Source organism: Arvicola amphibius, chromosome 8 (assembly GCF_903992535.2).
Source record: "Arvicola amphibius chromosome 8, mArvAmp1.2, whole genome shotgun sequence".
Classification (NCBI taxonomy): Eukaryota; Metazoa; Chordata; class Mammalia; order Rodentia; family Cricetidae; genus Arvicola; species Arvicola amphibius.
This window is the reverse complement of record NC_052054.1, coordinates 23,332,752-23,353,416: the sequence shown is the minus strand read 5'-3', so window position 1 is coordinate 23,353,416 and position 20,665 is coordinate 23,332,752.

Sequence of the window (20,665 nt, the reverse complement as noted above, 5' to 3'; positions counted from 1 at the left end):
AGTTTCTGGCACTGGGAGTACCATGCCCAGTGTGAGATCTAGATAGGGACATGACAGGAAAGAGAGCCATTAATAAACTATTGACACAAACAGCCACAGAGAGTGTTCATATGTCTAAATCCATGAAGGGAAAATCACGACACCGGGGAAAACACCCACAATTTCTAAGTATGTGTGCATAATAAGAAAAGTTTTTAGTAGTCTTACATATCATTAAAAAGAAATGAAATGTTTTGTTGGGAGAAAGACTGAAACAGATGATCAGATAAACAGCTTTCTAAAGGTTATTGGGATTTCTACATCCATAACTACAGGACCCTGGGTGCTGTTTAATTTGTGCTATAGTGGTGGGGGCACCTCTTTAACTAGCATCTATCAGCTGTTGTCCATGCAAAGAACGCTTTGTAAACATTGTGTACACACTGACTTGTGCATCGCTCATACGACAGGAGGTAGGATTTCCATATTCTGTCTCTGAGATACTTAAGTCAGAATCAGAAGCAGGGCATCTGATTTTGATCCTAGCCTGATCAATAAAGTGAGTACCAAAAGCACTCCAGGGTTACCTAGTAAAAGCCTGTGGCAAAAAGCAGGGTGGGGGAGGGAGGATTTCTTTCTGTTCTAGTCCAAGGGTGCATTCTTACCTGTCTGCAAAAAAAGGGATATACACAAAATAATAAAAATACCCTATGAGAAACATCTTTTCAATGACTTTTTGAAGATTAGCAAGTACTGTTTTCATGATTGACCATCCTCCCTCCTTTAATATTCAACAACCTCTCTCATCCTTATTTTTCAACCGATGCTCTGACCTCCTGTCTCATAAAGCAAAGACACAATCATATGGGAACTCCTCTCACTTCCTATCATTAGATCTATACACTGGCCTGGATCTCTCGTCATGCTCTTTTTCTGTTACAGTAGATAACAGACATCCAGGGCTAGCCCAACAAAGCATCGCAGACTGGATGTCTTAGAAAACAGAAGAATTTCTTCCCCAATATCTGAGCCTAGAAGTCCAAGGTGAAGTTGTTAGCAAGTCTGTATGATTATTGCCCTCTCTGTGTGCATTTGTGGTTGTATCTCTCTCTCTCTCTCTCTCTCTCTCTCTCTCTCTCTCTCTCTCTCTCTCTCTCTCTCTCTTTTTTCGAGACAGGGTCTCTCTGTAGCTTTGGAGCCTGTCCTGGAACTAGCTCTTAGACCAGGCTGGTCTCGAACTCACAGAGATCCACCTGCCTCTGCCTCCTGAGTGCTGGAATTAAAGGCGTGCACCACCGCCACCCGGCCCTGGATCTCTCTTTTAAAAAAAAAATAAAGATTTATTTATTTTATGTTTACATGTGAGTGCATGCATATGTCTACAGGCACCAGATGCATGGTTAGTGCCCACAAAAGCCAAAACAGGATACTGGTTCCTTTGAATTGCAGTTCTAAGTGGTTGTGAGCCGCCATGTGGGAACTGAACCAAAGTTCTCTACAAGGGCAGTACGAGTCGGTACTCTTAATCCCCAACGCCGGCAATATTTTCTTATGATATCACCAGTTACACTGAATTGATGCCCCTCACCCCCACATGGCATCATTTATCACCTCTTTGAAGAGCCCTATTTTCTAATAGTCACATTCTGAAGTGTTTGTGGTTAAGCCAGCAACAGAAGAATCAGGAAATCCTGCCCATACAACTCTGCTGGCACCACAGCATTGAGAATACCATTGTTCTTGCAGAAAGACAACCCCTCCACGTATTACTCAATCCTGTTTTCTCTTCTCCTTGAGAACTTGGTTACCAGAATGGTCTCCCGTTCTCCATCATTGGCACTGTGTCCTCTGACAGGACAATCCAGTTCCTCTCAAAGATCAAGCCCATATGTGCACAGTCGTGTTCAACAGAGACCTTGTACCATTACTAACTCAAGATGTTTATATATTTTCCCTTTCTTTAATTCCTTGTCTTACCCCACCAAACACTCAAGAAGTTTTGAGATATTACATTCTACCCCTTTCCTTTCTGCTGCTACTGATATCACCATAGATGGAGACACTTTCAGTGAAGGACTACAGCGAAATAAATTCTTCTGGTTCTTCTGCAGCTACTCTTCTCTTAGACTCCCCACCTAATAGCTGAGCAAAGGTCTATTTACCTTTTTTTGAGGGGAACTAATAACAAACTCAGAGAAAAATGGAAATACCTCGGTAAATCCTATTTAACTTTACTTAAGTTATCAATTACTAATATTTCACCACATTTATTTTTCTAGTGATAGAGATCAAACCCATACCTATCAGACAGGCTCAATACCACTGACTTATATCCCTACACTCATGTTTCTGTTCTCTCATGCCTTTCTATAAATACTTCATTTTTCAGTTTGCTGAGAACATTGATATCTTTAAAAATTATTCCTGTATATAATGATCAAACTTAGAAATTTAATATATAACAATGCTGCACCTATATTACCTTTTAATTGTCAGTTTGTCAACAATGTACTTTATAACAACTCTATATCTCTTAATATAGAGTCCATTCTCCAAATTATACATTGCCTTTCATTGATGTTATTTTGGCTTTTTGTATCTAGAATAATTTCTTAGCGTCTCCTTATCTTCTTTCATGTTGAGACTTTAAAAGATCATATATCACTTGTTTTGAAGAATTTTGATTTGTCTCTTTTCACAATTAGATCCAGGTAGTATTAACAGAAATGGGATATTTCTGAATCATATATGTATACTTATCATCACAATATGTTGCCATACAAATACATCATATATGTTACATGCACACACAAACACACACACACATCTGTGTGTCTGTCTGTCACATTTTCTGGTCTGTTTTTCTCACCACAGTCAAATTCATTCTGTTCCAACTAGTCTACTCTTCCTGACTTCTACTCTTCCTGACTTTGAAGCCCTAGTAATGGACTTTCTCATTTGAAACTTCCACATACCTGTTTGAATATTCTCTCAGAACAGCATATATTAATCTCATTATCACTACCACATCCAAAGGTTGCTTTCTCTGACATCACAGATTCCTAGTTTCCATTGTGATGCTGCAGATGTTTGAAATGAAATAAAATTATATTCATGAATGCAGTAAGTTCTCCATGACCTATCTACCTAGATAGGAAACTTCTTGGGGGAGAGTATTCTATTCGGTTTTATTCACTTCTGAATTTTTAGCATCTGTGATATAGGATGAAAAATCCTGTGTCTCTCCTACTACAAGGCTGAAGTATGCATGAGCATATGGGAAGATTCTTCAGCTATTAGTGTGACCACGCCTGTAGGTCATCCATGTGAAATTTTCTTTCCCCAAAGTCCCTGAGTAAAACAAATGACTCAGACCTCTTTTCAGTACCAGATGGACACTTGACCATGCTATAAGGTGGACATTTTCTTAACTAATACCAGTTTTATTACAGACAAATGATATTTGATATCTTAATTTCTGCAATCCCATTAATTACCTTAGTCATCTGATGTGAAAAATACAGGAATGTTTTCCTTGTAGGGTAAAAGGTCTAAGCCCACTTCCAGATCTGAAAAACCTTCCCAAACCCACCAAACCCTGAGCTTGAAATCCCACCAATGCCTGAACTTGCCCCAAACTCAGAGCTTGAAATCTCACCAATCCTCACCCTGGAAATCTTCACCCTGGAAAACTCCTCCCCCAACAAACCCTATACAAGCCTGTCCCCTGCTCAGTTCCCTGCTGCTTTTCACCTGAGCACACCCACTTGTGTGCTCTCAATAAAGCTCTTGTGTGAGTTTTGTTGTGCCGAGTGACTTTGTGGCTCTCCTTGTTTCCAGACTGCCAGAATAGCTTTCCCCTGAGCTGTGATACCTGCATAGAGGAAGCCTCTCCCCTCAGAGTTGCCATACTTGTACTGGGGCAAACTTTCCCCTCAGAGATGTTAACACTTACAATAACTATAAGCTTATCTACAAAAATTAAAATTAAAGACTGGAACAACCCCTTCTTATGTTCAGCATTGAAACTGAACCTTCAAGTAACTTCTTAGCCACAATGACATCCTTGGACACTCAAGTTTAGAAAAGAGATGAGCAACCTCTGTTCATGAGAAAATACAAAAATGAGATAATTCTTAAAATAATTACTAAATGTAATACTGCTACTCTCGGACCTTGGAAAATGTCAGGATTAAAATATAGGGAAATAAAATAATTTAAAAATGTAAATAATTTTACTAAGTTCATAGAAAAATTTCAATGGCTACATTAAAATATTCATGTGGAGACAGAGAAATTGAAGGGAAACTCATTTAAAACAGCTGTCAAAACAGATGCATTTAAGGCAGTGATGTAGTTCAGCTGGACAGTGCTTGCCTAAGTTGCATAAAGCCTTGAGTTTGCTCTTCAGTACTCCCCTCCCCCCTCACTGCACTTTAATTAAGATGATTTCCCTAATCTTTTACTTATTTGCTAAAATTGACATCTAACTTCAACAATGCTCCGGGGTGCTGCCTCATTCTTAAGAACACTTCTCATTCGTAATTGTTATAAATTGCTGGCTTTGAGAGGAACCAAGCATTACCTAACAACAGTAGGTGCAGCTCTGCAATCCCATATTCTCATTCCAAGGCAAAAAGATGGTGTGGTATCAATTTTTTAAAAGGAGAGTACGAGATGCTAAGTACTCCTTTAAAGTTGTAAACATGTTTTCTGTGTGTGTCTAGGTGTGTGTGTATGTGTGTGTGTGTTTGTGTGTGTGTGCATGTATTCATGTGCAAGTGCATGTGTGTTCATGTTCATGTAGAGGACAAAGGAAAACCTTGCCTTTTGTTCTTAAACTGCTATCCATATTGTATTTTTGACACAGGGTTTCTTACTAACCTGGAATTTTCACCTGACCTCAGGGAGCCTCCTGACTCCACCTTCCCAGGGGTGGAATCACACCAGACTTTTTTTTCCCTCTTGAGTATCAAACTCAGGACCTCATTCTGTCAGTGTTGCCTGAAAAACATTTCCCGGGAGCAGACAGCATACATGTCTACTCATTCCAGTTAGGACCCATGACAGACTGAAGGATGGAAAAAAGTTCAACTTGGTGAACCAGTGAATTACATTGTGGTAATTTACAGAAACATGGTTGAGGGGTTACTTACAGGAGCAGAAATGACCCTAAGACAGCTGCATCACCAAAGCCCACCCCAGCAAGGGTGACAGCTCACAAAAGATGGGAAACCAGGAGCAAAGCACACAGCCTTCAGGCAGCTCAACAGGTTGGAGGGCGTCCCTTCCAGGTGCCTCATGAGAAACACTATGATAGAGCTATGTGTAAAAGAAAAATAACTTGGAATGACTGGGGCTGGAAAGTGGGAAGCCATTATAGAAAAATTGACAGGTAGGAATATGAGTGACAGTTTGGGCTGAACTTGTGAGATCAGGGATGTAAGAAAGGAAGGTTGGTGGCCTTGTCAATTCGGCTGAAAGGAGAGAATTAATAGACTGAAAGACATGATAAGTCAGATATTATCCAAGCAGTTGCTTAATGCCCATGAGTAATTCCAGGACATATCTGAGACACCTGGAGAGTGTGGCATAAAGCAGTTCCTGCTTCAATCCTAATTGGTCGTGTTAGACACAAGCAATGGTACAAGATAATCACAAACACTGTGGGGCTGAAAAAAAAAAAAAAAAAAAAACAGGAGCCTCACTGATCAGACCAGTTGGTGTGCAACCTCTTCACTACTCATTCCTATCAGCAGGACAGATCACTGTGTGCACATGCGCATCTACTTTTCTGTCTGTTGGATCTTGACTGTTACTCAACAGCTTGATGTTAAAGGTTTGGTTCCCACCCTGAGTGTTATGAGAAGGTAAAACCTCAGTGAAGTGGGAACTAGTGAAAGATAGGCAAGTCGCTGAGGGTGTATGCTCTCATGAGACATTTGAGTTCTTCCTCTTGGACCATTTGGTTACGTTTATTATAGGCATTGAACTCTGCCCAGCCAAGGTGAAGACATGAATCCATCATTTTCTATTCACGGTCACTCTTATGGTTTGACTATGAAACTGTTTCCAGGCAGTTGTATGTTGAATGCTGGTCCTTCCCTGCTGGCGCCATTTTTGGACACTGTGAGAATGTAATATAACTAAAGGAAGTGGGGCCTAAGGAGCATGACTTTGGAGGTTATACCTGATTCCCAATGGTTTCCTTATTTTATGTGTCATGGCCCCCATAAAGTACGAAGCCTCTCCCCAACATGTTCCTCTTTGCCATCCTGTTCTGCATCTTCTGTCTATGTGAGGGTGATGGCAAGCAATCAGGACCTGAAAGCACAGAAACTGGGAGCTAAGATAAATCCTTTTTCCCTACATTTTTCTCTCAGGTGCTTTGTCATAACAACCCATATGTAACTAATTTGGTCGCCAACATATATCTAAACTAAAATGTGAAGAAGTCCCATAATTTGGGCTAAAAAAACAGTATTTCTGCTATGTTTATAAGAAGGACTGGGAGGGAGAAAAATCAGAGAAGAGAGGCCTTTACATTTTTCATTTTGCTTAGAAAGTCTGGAGGAAAGTTGGGCCTAAGGAAACCATGGCTTCTGAAGAGATTACTGGTGTTAAAAAAAGAATCTAAGCTCTTTGTATGAGGACAATAGCAAAAATGCTTTGAAGACATCTCAGGGAGTGGCCACACCTTGCCAATTGCAGGTCAGGATCATGAAAGAGGAGCTTCATTCGAAGGAATTTCCTGTGAGGAGAGAGCGTTTTCAAGTAGTCTTGTGTACCAGAAATGCCAAGGAGATTGCTTCTCTGTTATTCTTCTTACTGTGGTCAAGCTAAGCTAACCAGTGGCTGTTTCAGTCGTAGTCCAAAGCAAGAAACTACTGGGCAGGCTGGCAACAGGCCTTGGCATGGTCCATGTGAAGCCTGTGTAGACGTGCAGAGTTACAAGGTCACGGAGACTTCTACCCACATTTCAACAGCAGGCCTGGAAGGCCAGGCAGTGTGTAATGGGATTGGAGTCCTTGGAGACAGTTCTTGAGAAGGCAATGTGTGAAGCTGTGAAGATGAAGCTTAGACGGCAGTGGAGGTGCCAGGAACTGGGAAGGGCTGCCAAGAAAAGCTGCAGACCAGACAATGAGTGGAGACACTCCAGGACAAGGACATTTGGCGAGCAAATGGCATGGCTGTCAGGGTGGGGCTGGCCAAGCCCATTGTTGCTCATGTCATGACACTGCCAGCCCAGCTGCAGGACATGTAGGCACAGGATCGCATGCTTGTCTCCCTGCATCTCAGGCTTAGTATGATGCAATCCTTCTTTACCACTGCCCTGTCCATTCTTCTTAGAACCGGAATATTTGCTGTGTGCACTGAATATTGAAGTATTTGATTTGTCATTGACTTTTTTTTTTATAAGACCTCACAGCAAAGAATCTCAGGGGAGCCTAAATGTAGACTTTTGAGCAGTGTTAGAATCATTAAGATTTTGGGGACTCCTGGAGACAGACTAAATGCATTTCACATCTCAAAGTGGCCACGAGCCTGCCTTTCTGGTGTAATGCTATATTTTGAAAATGAAACATCTTTCCCGGCCTTGTGTGGCAGAGAATCAGTGCATAGTTGGAAATGACATTGGGGAGATTGTGGAAACTCCAGGAGGTAGGGACTGGTTGGAGGAACCAGGTCACTAGGGACTTTGAAGGTTATATCAATTTCCCGGTGCCTTCTTCACTCTGATTCTTGCCCCCATGAAGTAAGCAGCTTTCTCTCCCATGTGCCCTGATATTACGATGTCCTACCTCACGACCGCTGAGACATAGGCAAGCAGAGGATGGGGCATAAAAAATCTCCCAAGTCAAATGCAAAACTTTATCTTTTCTCTTTCATCTTGTTCTTTCCTATTTTTAGCCTCAGCGACAATAAACTAAAACAAATATACTTATATTTTTAAAGTAGTTAACACCCATCATGATGCTTCAACTCATCTATGCATTATATGGACTCTCCAACATATTTATTTATAAAGAATTATGTCCAATTTCTTTAGAAAGAAGAATGCCAACTGTGACATTCATTAAAATACCCTCCAAACTATATTCTCCAAAGTCAAACCAAACAGAGATACTCAAGGAAAGCTACATTTAAGGCTCTGCTATGCTCATAAGTTTGATTTGGTGACCATTCGCCATAGATCTAGCATTGAAATGTACACTTTCAGACATTACATGCCACAGGGATGAGAACTACCATGCCCGTTTCACACAAGAAAAACCAGAGACTCGGGCTGGAGCAGAGGCACTGGGGAAGCATCAGTATTCTGCATGTGGTAGAGTAAGAAAATCACCCTGAGAAGGTCCTTTCAAAGCTTTCTTAAATCCCAAAGCTGCATTTCTTCTGCTGGCTCCAATATGATATCCCTCCTTCTAAGGGTAGAAAAAGGTACTGCATCTGAGTCTGCACGAGGTCTGGTAGCTCTTTTGCCTTCTGTTCTTAATGTTCTATCATGGGAGCCCTCTGTAAAGCTTTCCTTTGTACCTACAGCTCTCTGGCTACAGCTGGCATTTGCCGAATGAGCCAGTCATCCAACACATAACATGCCTTATCTGATAAAATTGCTCTCTCCATCTTCTTCCGTGTTTGTGTTTATAGTTAATGTTAACACTTCTGCTACCCCCACTAATGCGCCACTTCTTCTCATCTCTTACTCAACTTTTTAAATTTGGTTTTCTACTCATGCCTTCCTCATTGCAAAGCTTTGCATCACGAAATTGGTTTTATCCTCAAGCCCGTAACAATAACAAAACATGGAGGAAATGAACTGAGAACCTCGTCTTCATCAGCTGGCTTCTAGAAAAGTCCACACAGTTAACCAGACTCCATTCTAGAGCTGTAGGAACCGTGACCATATGAAGTATTAATAGGTAGAAACCTGCCAGCTACTCATCTGTAACAATTTATCGTTTTCCCAGTGGGATTTGAATTACACATAGTAGTATGCTCTTCACGGGGAAGAATTTTACTATATTCTCTCCTCTCTGATTATGACCAAGAAAATTAGGAAAGGAGAAAAAGTTGCTATTTTGGTGGTGGTGGAGGCTATATTTGGAGAGGAAGCTTGTGTTCTATTGGAAGCTAATTTTGGAGATGATTACAGTGGAAATGCAGGATAGCTAAGTTGGAGGGCATTAAGCACATGAAATTGAAAATGGTTACTTTTACCTGTAGGTAGTCAAACTGGGAAACACTAACTCCCATCATGGGATAATCCTAAGTGGCCTTTCAAAGATGCTGTAGATGCTGTATTAAGACAGAGTAGAGGCAAGGAGGGGAGCAGAGAAAAATGTAGAGCTCAATAAAAATTTTTTTTTAAGGGAGAAAAAAGACAGAGTACATTGATCAGCTTTACCTTCTCTCAGTTAGAAGACCGAGTCTTCTTTTTAATGTTATTCTTGCTTTGGAGAAGATTAAATTTTATGAGCAAATAAATAGCCCGCAGCTTCCCACTTGAAGGAGCAGCCATCCAACCGCTGAAGACTTTCAATGTTGGCCGGACATAGATCATGGCACATCCATTTCCTGATCTGGACTGGAAAATAACACATTCTTGTCACACTTTTATGTGACTTCCAGATGAGGACTCGCACTGTAGGGACATAATTTTGCTTCAGAGAAGATTAACACTGACGTTGTGTTTTGTGTGTGAGAGATGGAGGGTAAGCTCTCTGCTAGGGTGAGTGGCGGAGGACTTGGGCCATGTTGGCATCATGTTGGCTGTGGGAGTTTATCACGTAGGCAGACAACCTTTCCCACTCCATGAACAACACCTAAAAATTAAAAGTAATACATTTTCATTTCATAAATGTAAAGAATTATTTAAACAAGATAGAAAGTTTAAAAAGTAGAAAAATGTAAAAAAGCACTCATGAATTCACATGTCTGGAAAATGGGGATACTTTGCTACATAAGCCTCCAGGAACATTTTAATGCATTGATGCATTTAGTAACTATTGAACACATGATTGGTAAACTTTATTTTTTGTAGCTCTAAGAACTGAGCCCAAGGACCTCACTCATCTGGGCAAGTCCTTTACCACTGGACTATATCCCTGCCATGGTAAATAATTTATTTAAAAGAATGTTTTATTTACTTTAATTATATGTATAAGGGTGATTTTCCTGGATGCATATCTATGTACCATGCGTGTACCCAGTGCCCACAGAGGCAAGAAGAGAGTATCAGATCCCCTAGGACTGGAGTTTGAGGGGTTCTCTATATAACAATAAATGCTTGAAACAAACAAAATAGGGCATGTAATCCTTTTATGAAAAGTATAAAGTTTTTTAAAATTGCTTCAAACTCAAATCACAAAATCACATAAGTAAAACTTTCATTTGGAGTATTTCTTTTTTATTCATTTTAGTTGGCAAAAAGAATTACATATATGTTTTAAGATATACATACTGAGTAGTAGCTAAATCAAGATGATTAATGTATGTATCACCTCACATACAAGCCAACTTTGCTGTGACAGCAGATATAATCTCTGTCCATAGTAAGTTCAAGTGCATAATACATTGCTACTACAGATAATCACCATGGCATTCAGTAGAGCCCTCCAACATTTTCCCCCCTATGTAAACAAAATTTCACATCCCCTCTGGTCTTCCCTTCACAAACCAACAACAACCATCTACACCGCTTCTATGGGTTTGGTGTTTGTAGATTTCACAAGTAAGTAACATCACATAATGTTTTCCTTTCTGTTTCTGCCTCATTTTACTTTTTAAAATGTCCTAGAGAATATTTCAAGTTATTACAAATTCCAGGCTTTCTTCTTTCTCTTAACTAAATTCAGGGGTGATGGGGAACATACACATGTGCATTACAGCATAGTTCTATATTTTGTCAATTATATTTTAAACAAACCCTAATTGGCTGGTAGCCAGACAGGAAGTAGAGGTGGGGCAATGAGAACAGGAGTATTCTAGGAAGAAGGAAGCTTTTCCTCAGTCTCGCCCAGACCACGGAAGAAGTAGGATGTGACCTACCCCACTGAAAATGGTACTGAGCCATGTGGCTAACATTATAAAAGGAAAATGGGTTAATATATGTTATAAGAGCTAATCTGAAGCCTGAGCTAGTGGGCCAATCAGTTTATATCTAATGTAGACTCTGTGTAATTTTCTTTGGGGGCTTACCCACTGTGGGAACTGGGCAGGACAGAAACCCCAATAAGCAGGCCCTCATGTTACAGAATGGCACCCACGTGGCTATTTTACTTTTTTTTTTTAAAAAAAGAGGGGGAAGTGGTGTAGGACAATTATATATTCTGTCAATTATGTTTTAAATAAACATGGATTGGCCATTAGCCAGGCAGGATGTATAGGTGGGACAACCAGACAGGAACTAGAGGTGGAGCAAGGAGAATAGGAGAATTCTGGGAATCAGGAAGCTACCTCCAGAGTCCTGGCCCATACACCGAAGAAGTAGGATGTGACCTGCCCCACTAAGAAAGGTACTAAGCCATGTGGCTAACATAGATAAGAAAAATGGGTTAATATAAGTTACATGAATTAATAAGAAGCCTGAGCTAATGGGCCAATCAGTTTATAACCTAATGTAGACTCTCTGTGTGATTTTCTTTGGGGGCTTACCGGCTGTGGGAACTGGGCAGGACAGAAACCCCAATAAGTAGCCCCTCATGTTACATAAGATGAATCTTTGCTGAAGGAAGCGCATCACTAGGAGTGATAGTTTGCAAGCATTTTATTACATTCTCTATGTATGATGACTCTTTCTTTCATTACTGTTTCTACTTACATTCAGAGGTTTCTCATTTTATTAAATCTCATTTATTTATCTTTACCCTTATCATCTGTACTTTAGAGGTTGTATTTGAATTTCTTTTAAAAAAAAATAATTGTCTAATGTTACAAACTTTTAGTTCTATGTTTGGTTTTCATTGAAAACATGATTTTACATCTTGCATGCAAGTCTTTGGTTCATTTTAAGTTGATTTTTATATGATGTGCAAAGTGATGACTTAATTTCACTTTTTGGAATGTAGATATCATTTATTTAAAAACTATCCTTTATGTAATGTGCGTCCTTGACAATGAATGTCAAACAATAATACCAAACACCATTTGGCTATATATATGAGGATTTATTTCTTGACTACCAATTCTGTTCCATTGAGTTGTCTGACTTTGTCATCCCAGTGCTGTTTGGATGACTATAACTTTACAGCATATTTTAACATTAAGTACTTTAGTACCTCTGTTTTCCTATATTCAATCAAACAAAATTAATTCAAAATAAATTTAGTCAAGGAAGTAAAATAATTTAGAGAAGCCATAGAAGATACAAATAAACAGAAAATATATTGGTGCTGTGGATTGAAAGAATATTTTTTCTAATGTTCATTCAAGTAAAATGCTCTGTGTATCCAATTAAATCTATCAAAATTTTATTATGGCATTTAACTACAGCAGCAGGAAATGTCACTTAAAATACATACCATCGTAGAAACCATAAAATGTAGTGTAGAATTCCCTGTAGGAAGTGAGGACAGAGAAAGGAGTCAGGCAGCGGGTGAAATTAAGAGTCTTCATCTGGGTGAACATGCCAGTGTTCATGTCTGATGCTGTTCACTGTGCTGTGTTCATATGAGGTGTTGTCATCAGTGCAGCTTCAGGGAGGAAATGGAGAAAAATCTCTGTACTAATTTTTCAACGTTTCTGTAAGCTTAAAATAAGTTCAGCATGGAGTTAAGACAAAAATAAAAGTTTTTGCCAATTACAAAAGTAATTGGCATCCTTAGGTTATTTGTGACCTTACAGGAAAACTTGAACACAAAAGTTGGGCCTGGTGGCACGTACATATAATTTCAGCACTTGTTTGAGGCATGCCTAGCCTACACCACAAGAAACTGTTTCAAAGAGAATAAAAAAATACTTGAATATTTCACTCATGGAGGTATTACTTGCTGAAATGTCATATATTCTCCACGTGTTCATTAACGATCTGTTAAGGGTATCCATAATTCATTATGTGCCCCTGTGTGTGTGTGTGTGTGTGTGTGTGTGTGTGCGTTTGTGTGTGTGTGTGCACACGCGCACGTGTGCATGCAATCACTTCAGGGCATTCAATTTAATTCAAAACTTTGTATATTAACTACGACATTAAAGTATTTGTATATGTGAAGTTGCATCTATTTGTGTGTATGTGTTTGCACTTCCACGTGTGTGTGCATATGTGTGCACCTGTGGAGGTAAGGGATCTATGTCAGATAACTTCCTCAGTCCCTTGACATTCATTTTTTTTTTTTTTAGACAAGTTCTCTCACTGAACCTGGTTTGGTGATTTAGTTAGACTGGCTGTTCAGCAAGCTCTAGGTAATCCCCGTCTCTACCTCACCTCTGCTGGGATTACAGGCTCTCATTCATTGTCTTTTTGATAACAAGGCTGGGAATCCAGACTCAGATTCTAATACTGAGCTGGCCTTGAGTTCTGAGCTAAGCTGTCCTTTGTGCTAGATGTGTTTCTAGATTAATGTGTTAATGATTAATCAGTTTTTATACACTTGTCCATTGGGAGAGGTGGCTAATGATTTTCCTTCCTGTAATTCCTATTACTTGGCCCCGTTTGTCTCTCCATCCCCTTTTTCTTCCTTTAGCTTTTCTTTCTTTCACCATTCATTCTTTGAAGATAGATCAGCTGCTCTGGAGTCCTAGTGGATGGCCACTTTTCCAGGATTTCACAGGGAAAGAAGACAAAGGACCGTCAGCCGCAGGCAGAAGCCAACTGGGTAAGCGCTGGAGCATTCCCCTCAGGACCTGGGAAAGAACCAACACTCCTGAAGCGTTGGATTTCAGACCCCTCACCTCTGAACTGTGACAGAATAAGTTCCAGTGATTTATGCTATTTGCTTTGTGATGGCACCCTAAAACAGAGTAAAACCTTGGGGATCTGTCCTGGCATGACACCCATACTCACTTTTCTACTTTTAGAGCTGTGTTTCCAGCCCTGAGGCCCCTTAACACTGGATTGCATTCCTGCTGCTCTGGTGTTGAGCTCCCACTGCATCCCTGGGGCAAGAGGGTCTTCTTTCGCCTGAGATACATGTTTTTACATTTTTATAATTTTCAGTATTTTAAAATTGTACCCAAGTCTAACAAAGGGGGAAACACGTGTATGAAGTCTATGTACCCCATTTCAGGAACAGAGCGTGTTCCTTTACAGACACAGCAAGGGGAAGCAACATATCACTTTGGCTGTGGACCAAAGTGTCTACAAAAATACACACCTATTCTGAAAGTTCTTCATGATTGTGGGAGCTGGAATCTTGCAGGTCCACATCCAGATTATCTTGGGTTATCTCTAGTCTGTTTACTAGCCAGGCATTGACCACCTCCATGTCTTGCCTAACATCCTTCTATCAGGCAAAGCCTTTTGGATTGTACTATTACCAAACCATCAGCTTCAGTGAAACAAAGAATGAGTAATGTTTGAGATAACATCAACAGATAAGATAACATCTAGAACAGAGTTAACCTATTAATCCATGATCCAATATCCTCGTCTTAGTCATTGTTCATTTCGGTGCAGAGACACCATGACCACAGCAATGCTTACAAGTAAGAACATTAAATTGAGCCTGACTTGCAGGTTCAGAGGTTTAGTCCATTATTATCATGGTAGGAAGCATGGCAGCACACAGAAGGAGCTGAGAGTTCTAGATCTGGATTGGAAGGCAGCAGGAAGAGAGAAAGACACTGGGACAGGCTTGAGTTTCTGAAAGTTCAAAACCTATCCCCTTTGACACATTTCCTCCAACACAGCTATTTCAACAAAGTCACAACTTTTAATAACGCCACTCCTTATGGTCCTATGGGGACATTTTCATTCAACCCGCCACGATCCCTGCTAATGGATCTGAAATATGCCTTGATTCATAGGCTTCTTTTGTTCTGTAACAGCTTTGTGAAGCTGTTTCTGCACCGTAACATGCTATATGAGGTTACTGAATCCATGTTTCTGGGTTAGGGTTACTCATGGATGCCTCAAGAATAATCTAAGTCTTATTCTCTTTTAGAGGAAAGCTATGTTGTACGCACAGTTCTAGCATGAATGTGGTATTTCAAGAGCAAGTCAGTTTCACCAGAGCACTCAATACCAGGTACTGGCATAGGCCATTGTGTCCAACTCCTCAGGTAGGCACCAGAAAAACTCTGTGACTCTGGGACTCAGCTCTCCTTTTGACTTGGTCGGTGGTTCATTGGTTTATTTTGAACTGATAGCTCGACTAACCCATTGTTTTGCTTTCATAAAACTTAAGTATGACATAAGTTTATTTGGCCTGTCTTCAGTGCCTCAACAAAAGCATTCATTTATTTGCTGGATATCCATCTTTAACTCCTACCACATCTTGGTCTGCATCTATGACATCTATTGTTTATTGAAACCTGGCTTTTTGAGTTAAAAACTCTATGAGTGACTAATAATAAAAAGGCTAAAGGTAAGAAGAGCTTGTCCCCGCTAGCCCAAGAGGATGAACAGGTTGGGATTATACCCCAGGATGCTCAACACTCCCATAATGAAGGCTGGCCATATATCCCACCCCAGGTTGGAAGCAATTTTACTGGCTTAACGAGACACCTACAGAGTGATAACCCACTGTTTTGAATTCCCCCCCCCATTCTTGTAAACATTCACGATAAACTCAAGACAGTTGGAGGTGCTAACTTGAGGTGAAGCCAGAGGGAGTGTGTGAGCCTGATGCTACACACAAAAGCTATCAGCCACACAGAAAAAGTTTAGATCTTCAGGACAGAATGGGAAACAGAGGCTCAAGGAAGCCATGTTTTGGAGGAGAAAAGAAAAAAATTCCATTTGGCACTTGGCTGATTTTGTTTGGTGGTTAGAATGACTGGCACTGCACACCTCTCCAATTGTTTCCAAACCTTCAGCTACCTTCGTTTTGAAGACAGTCCCTCTATCCAGCCCCAAAAACACATTTGATTTTCTCAAGTGAACGGTCTACATTGCTCTCACTACAAGAGTATCAAGAACAGCAATCATACAAGAAAGAATTACATACAGGTCAGAGTTTGCCAGCATTGCACGGGCAAGCTCACATTTGTCTCCAAACCCCATGATCGCAGAAGGTGATTATTTTCTCTGAATCTTTAACTCTTTCTGGGTCTAAGTGAAAGGCTGAAAGATTTCAAATGCACTTTGTGCACTAGAAATGATGGCTTGGTGGTTAGGGGCACTCGCTGTTCTTCCTAAGGACAGAAGTTTGGCTCCCAGCATCCACTTTATGTGACTCACATGTACCTGAAATTCCACCTCCTGGAGATCCAAGAATCCAGTGCCCTCTACTGGCCTTTGTGGATACCTGCACTCATTTGTGCACACATATGCACATGCACGCGCACACACACGCCCACACATGCCCACACACACACATACACACACACACACACACACACGCACACACACACAAACCTAATAAGGGATTGATTTTTTTTCCCACTGCAGTAGTTATTCCAAAAACCGTAAAGTCTAAGGTTCATTTTTCTGAAAACCCCACGGTCACCAGTACCCACTGGCAGGAGCTGAGCATGCAGCTCTCATTTTTCACCTTTCCCTGATCATGAAAGGATTGAAAGGTGAAGGGAGGTCATTCATGCCAAAGAGCTGCACCTCCTCATTTCCATCGATAGCAAATCCCATCTTTTTTTTTTTTTTTTTTTTTTTTTTTTTAAAAAAAAGCAAAATCACGAGCCCGAGCCAGCTACCAAACACCTTGTCCCCATCAACACTTCTGGCGGAATCAGCTGCTTTCTGATTTCAATTAACTCTTTCCAAAAAGAAATTATATGTCAGCAAAAGTGGGAGAAATAAGGGAAGCATGTTTATTTGGCAACCAGGAGACTTTTCGTCGGCCAAATAATATGTGAATGAAATAAGCGTTTAAGAGCTTACAGTTTCTTTGTCAATAGAAGCCTAATAAATTAAACTTGGGAATGTTTCCTGCTCTCCCCACAGGAGCCCATCAATCACCTATTTGCTTCATCTCTCACCACCCATCTGAAATAAAGGAGGACAGCTGGCAAGCTCTGGGGGCTTCGTTAAAGCAAGCCATATTATTTGCGAAGAGACAGACTTCTTGCTACAGGAAATTGGAAGTGCTAGTTTAGGTTTGTAAATGTGCAAAAGGAAAGGAATTTTTTTTTTGAAGAAAGAAAGAAACTTGGTAAAAACAGGAAACCTCTGCCATCTTCAAAGTTGGTGTTTGCTGGCATCATACCCAAGGCTTAGAACAAAAGCCCTAAAGACATGGAAATGAGAGAGCTGAATTAAATATCATCCTCCTGCCACACTCATTGATTTGAGTGGCTTGTAGTGCCACTTAGGTAGAGCAAAGGGTGCTCTCAGAGGACAAAAATCAAAACTCTCTGGCTAGGTGAAGCTCGTACCGAATCACAATACTGTTTTTCACAGACATGAAATAGTTCTTTAAACTATAGAGAAAAACATATCCTAACACCATAGTGGCTCCCTAGGATGCTAAGAATCCAGCATCCACAGTTCCTAGTTGCATGGTTATGATGTGTGGGAAGGGGACAGTCATGGATAAGATGGGAGTCAGTTCACGTTTAGATTCTCCTTGCATCTGAGGAGCATGTTACTTTATTTTCTTTTTTCATAAGACAGAGGAAAGTGACTACACCCATTTTGCTATGACTTCCATATCAAATTGTCCAACTCTGGTTGCCTTAAACAATAGAAGCTAAAATTCAAGATCAAAGGGTCAGCATGATTAGTTCCTCTGAAGACCTTGAGGGACTATGTCTTCCACACTTCCGTTTTTTGTGGCTTGCTTCTCTGCCACTTGACCCTAATTTTGGCCTTTATCTTCCTTGGTAGTCTCTCTGTGTGCACGCCTGTGATCACATTTTTTTTTTTTTTTTTTTATAAGGATATCAGGGACATCAGCTATATTGCATGAGAAACCTACTCTTTTTCAAATATGACCTCATCCTTACAAGTTGTATCAGCAATAACCCTATCTCCAAATAAGTCAACACTTAAAGCTACTGAGAGTACATATTCCAGGGTGTGAATTTTGAAAGGACACAATCAAACCATACTCAAACAACCAGCCTCTGGAGGTCACTATAAGAATGGAATGGAGTTTGTTGCTGGAAAAAAAAGAAAGAAAGAAAAACAAAACCAAGTGAGATACATACAAAACACCATTTATATGATCCTTCAATTCCAAATGGCTCTTCAGATGGATCCTTAATTGTGAAATGCAGTTAGAACCTTATACTCTGCCATCTCCAGCCCATTTCCTGCCTAGCCATCAGAGTGTGCTTCTAAAGTTCTAACACATTCATGCTTTTGGCCTACTGACAGTTCCTCGGTGGCTACCCATCCATGCTGTAGAAAGCCTAGTCTTCCCCGTGTAGGTTTCACTTTTACCTGAGTCTCCAGGCTGCTCCCTCTTCTCTTCAGAGCCTCCCCTCTGGCCCAGATGAGCCAGGCAGGATTTTCTCCTTCCTCCTCTACTCCTTGGTGATCTACCTCACTTGCCTTTTAGAGTCTGGAATGCAGTCTGCTCAAGGTCCACCTGTGTGATACGCCCTCCTCTTTTATGGATGAGTTCAAAACATCCTTGGTGACGTCATCTATGACATCAGCCTTCAAAGTTGGCTGTTGTCCTTTAGTGTGCTTCACTGGGTCAGTTACGTCATGATTCTTGTGAGATGGCTGTGCTGTGGGCCCTTATTTCAGTTAGCTCAAGGAAGCTTCCCCTTTCTTTTTCAGGAAGTTGCCCTGCAGACGGTGAATTATTTCACCATTTTATCTCTTCAGAGTTTTTCTCAGCATAACCCTTGACTCCCCTTCATGTAAATCAGTGTATTTCTAGAGTGAGCTCTTGTGAAAATAAGGACATTGTTATTTTACTTCTTTATACTTACTTCCTATTCCTAGCACATTTTAGTAAAAGTAATGCCAATTTTAGTAATGACTAATAATAAATATTTATTAAAGTACCCTTTGACTTTTCTATTAAACTAATCACTTAATTAAATATAAAACACAACAATACAATCACAATCACCAATCCATATTCAATTCTTTTATATATTAATTTTCCCTTTATAATAGCTGGCCATGAAAACTCAGACTAGCAAGAAGGTGAAAGATTTTTTTTTTAAGGCACAGTAGCATCCACTCTTTTTCCAAATGAGTCTATGCCCTCATCACCATGCCTTTATTAGACTGAGCTGAATGTATTTTTTTTTCACTTATCAACAAAGATGGTGGAAGTTCAGGATACTTTCAAGTAAGACATTAGGCATACCCCCTCTGTTTCTTTGTATATAACCAGTTCCAGTGTTGATGACCTTCAGAAGACAATAGGCTTTTACTTACTGGTTTCTCAACATGAAGAGCCTTGTGCTTCCAAATGGTAGCTTTAGCCTTGTCTTCAAACGGATGTCTGTTGTATTCCCTGACAGAAGAATATCCCACTAGGGATCAGGACCTCAAACCCTACAGAGTCTAAGCTAGACTCAAATTTCATGAACTCATTTATTAATTGGTGCTAACAGAGGTTACCGTTGCTTCCCTGCTTTGGTTCTCATATAGTTTACCTGTTGGGGATATACAGAACCACATACTGTTTATTTATTAGTGTATGTCTTCCATACATCTGGAAGGCTGATGTCTCATTCTTGTTAGGCTATGTCACCCAGCTTTCCTCAACTATGCCTTCTCCAAGGTTTCTGTCACGCTATTGGTCTGACGGGATTTGATTCTGCAAAATACAGTAAGAACACTCACCTACTTTCTGCTGTACAGCTGACCATGCCGTTATGGGTAATGACATGCTAATGTTTTAGTCACTCTCTAGTTGTCAGATAGTGACATTCTGCTGGCAAGAAAGGTAAGCCTGCATAAGAAATGTGGATTAATTCCTTCCAAAATCTTCACAGAGTAGAAGATGTTAATACACTCAGCATCGTACTAAGTAAGTGGTTGGTATTAAATGTTAATGCTATTACTGAATGAAGGTGGAAGGTCAAACCACCAGAGATTTGTCTCTGTCACTGGTTGGATTCTTGTCAGAGTGGTTAGAACAGTGATGTGAAATAGGATATCGTTTTGATGGCTCCATGCATGAACTTCATTCCGTCTTCCAGAAATCCAAGCACTATTGTTTGAATGCTGACCTTTAATTAGCATAGACAATGCCAACTGCCCTATTCTGTCCTACCTGCTTGGGTTGTTTCTATAGAGAGGATTCTCTTCATAGACTACATGGACAAAATACAAGGATCTTCAACTTCCTTAGATTTCCATATATTCACCCCCAGTTCTGTAACCAGGATCTTCTTAATCCTGATTCTCTGATCATTCCAAAGCTAAGCCTTTTATTATCTATGATTCTTTATGTCTTCCCATTTGTCGAGGATGAAGGGACTATGAGAGGAAGGAATAACTTATGAAGGAGCGAGAGAGGGCGTTTGAAACACTGATCATTTTAAGAGACCTCTTGAACAATCAGAATGCCTGGCAGATTAAGAACTGCATATTCCTGCATAATTCATCATTTGAAAGACTCAAAAGATGATTTCATCTTCTTTTTAGCACTTAATTTCA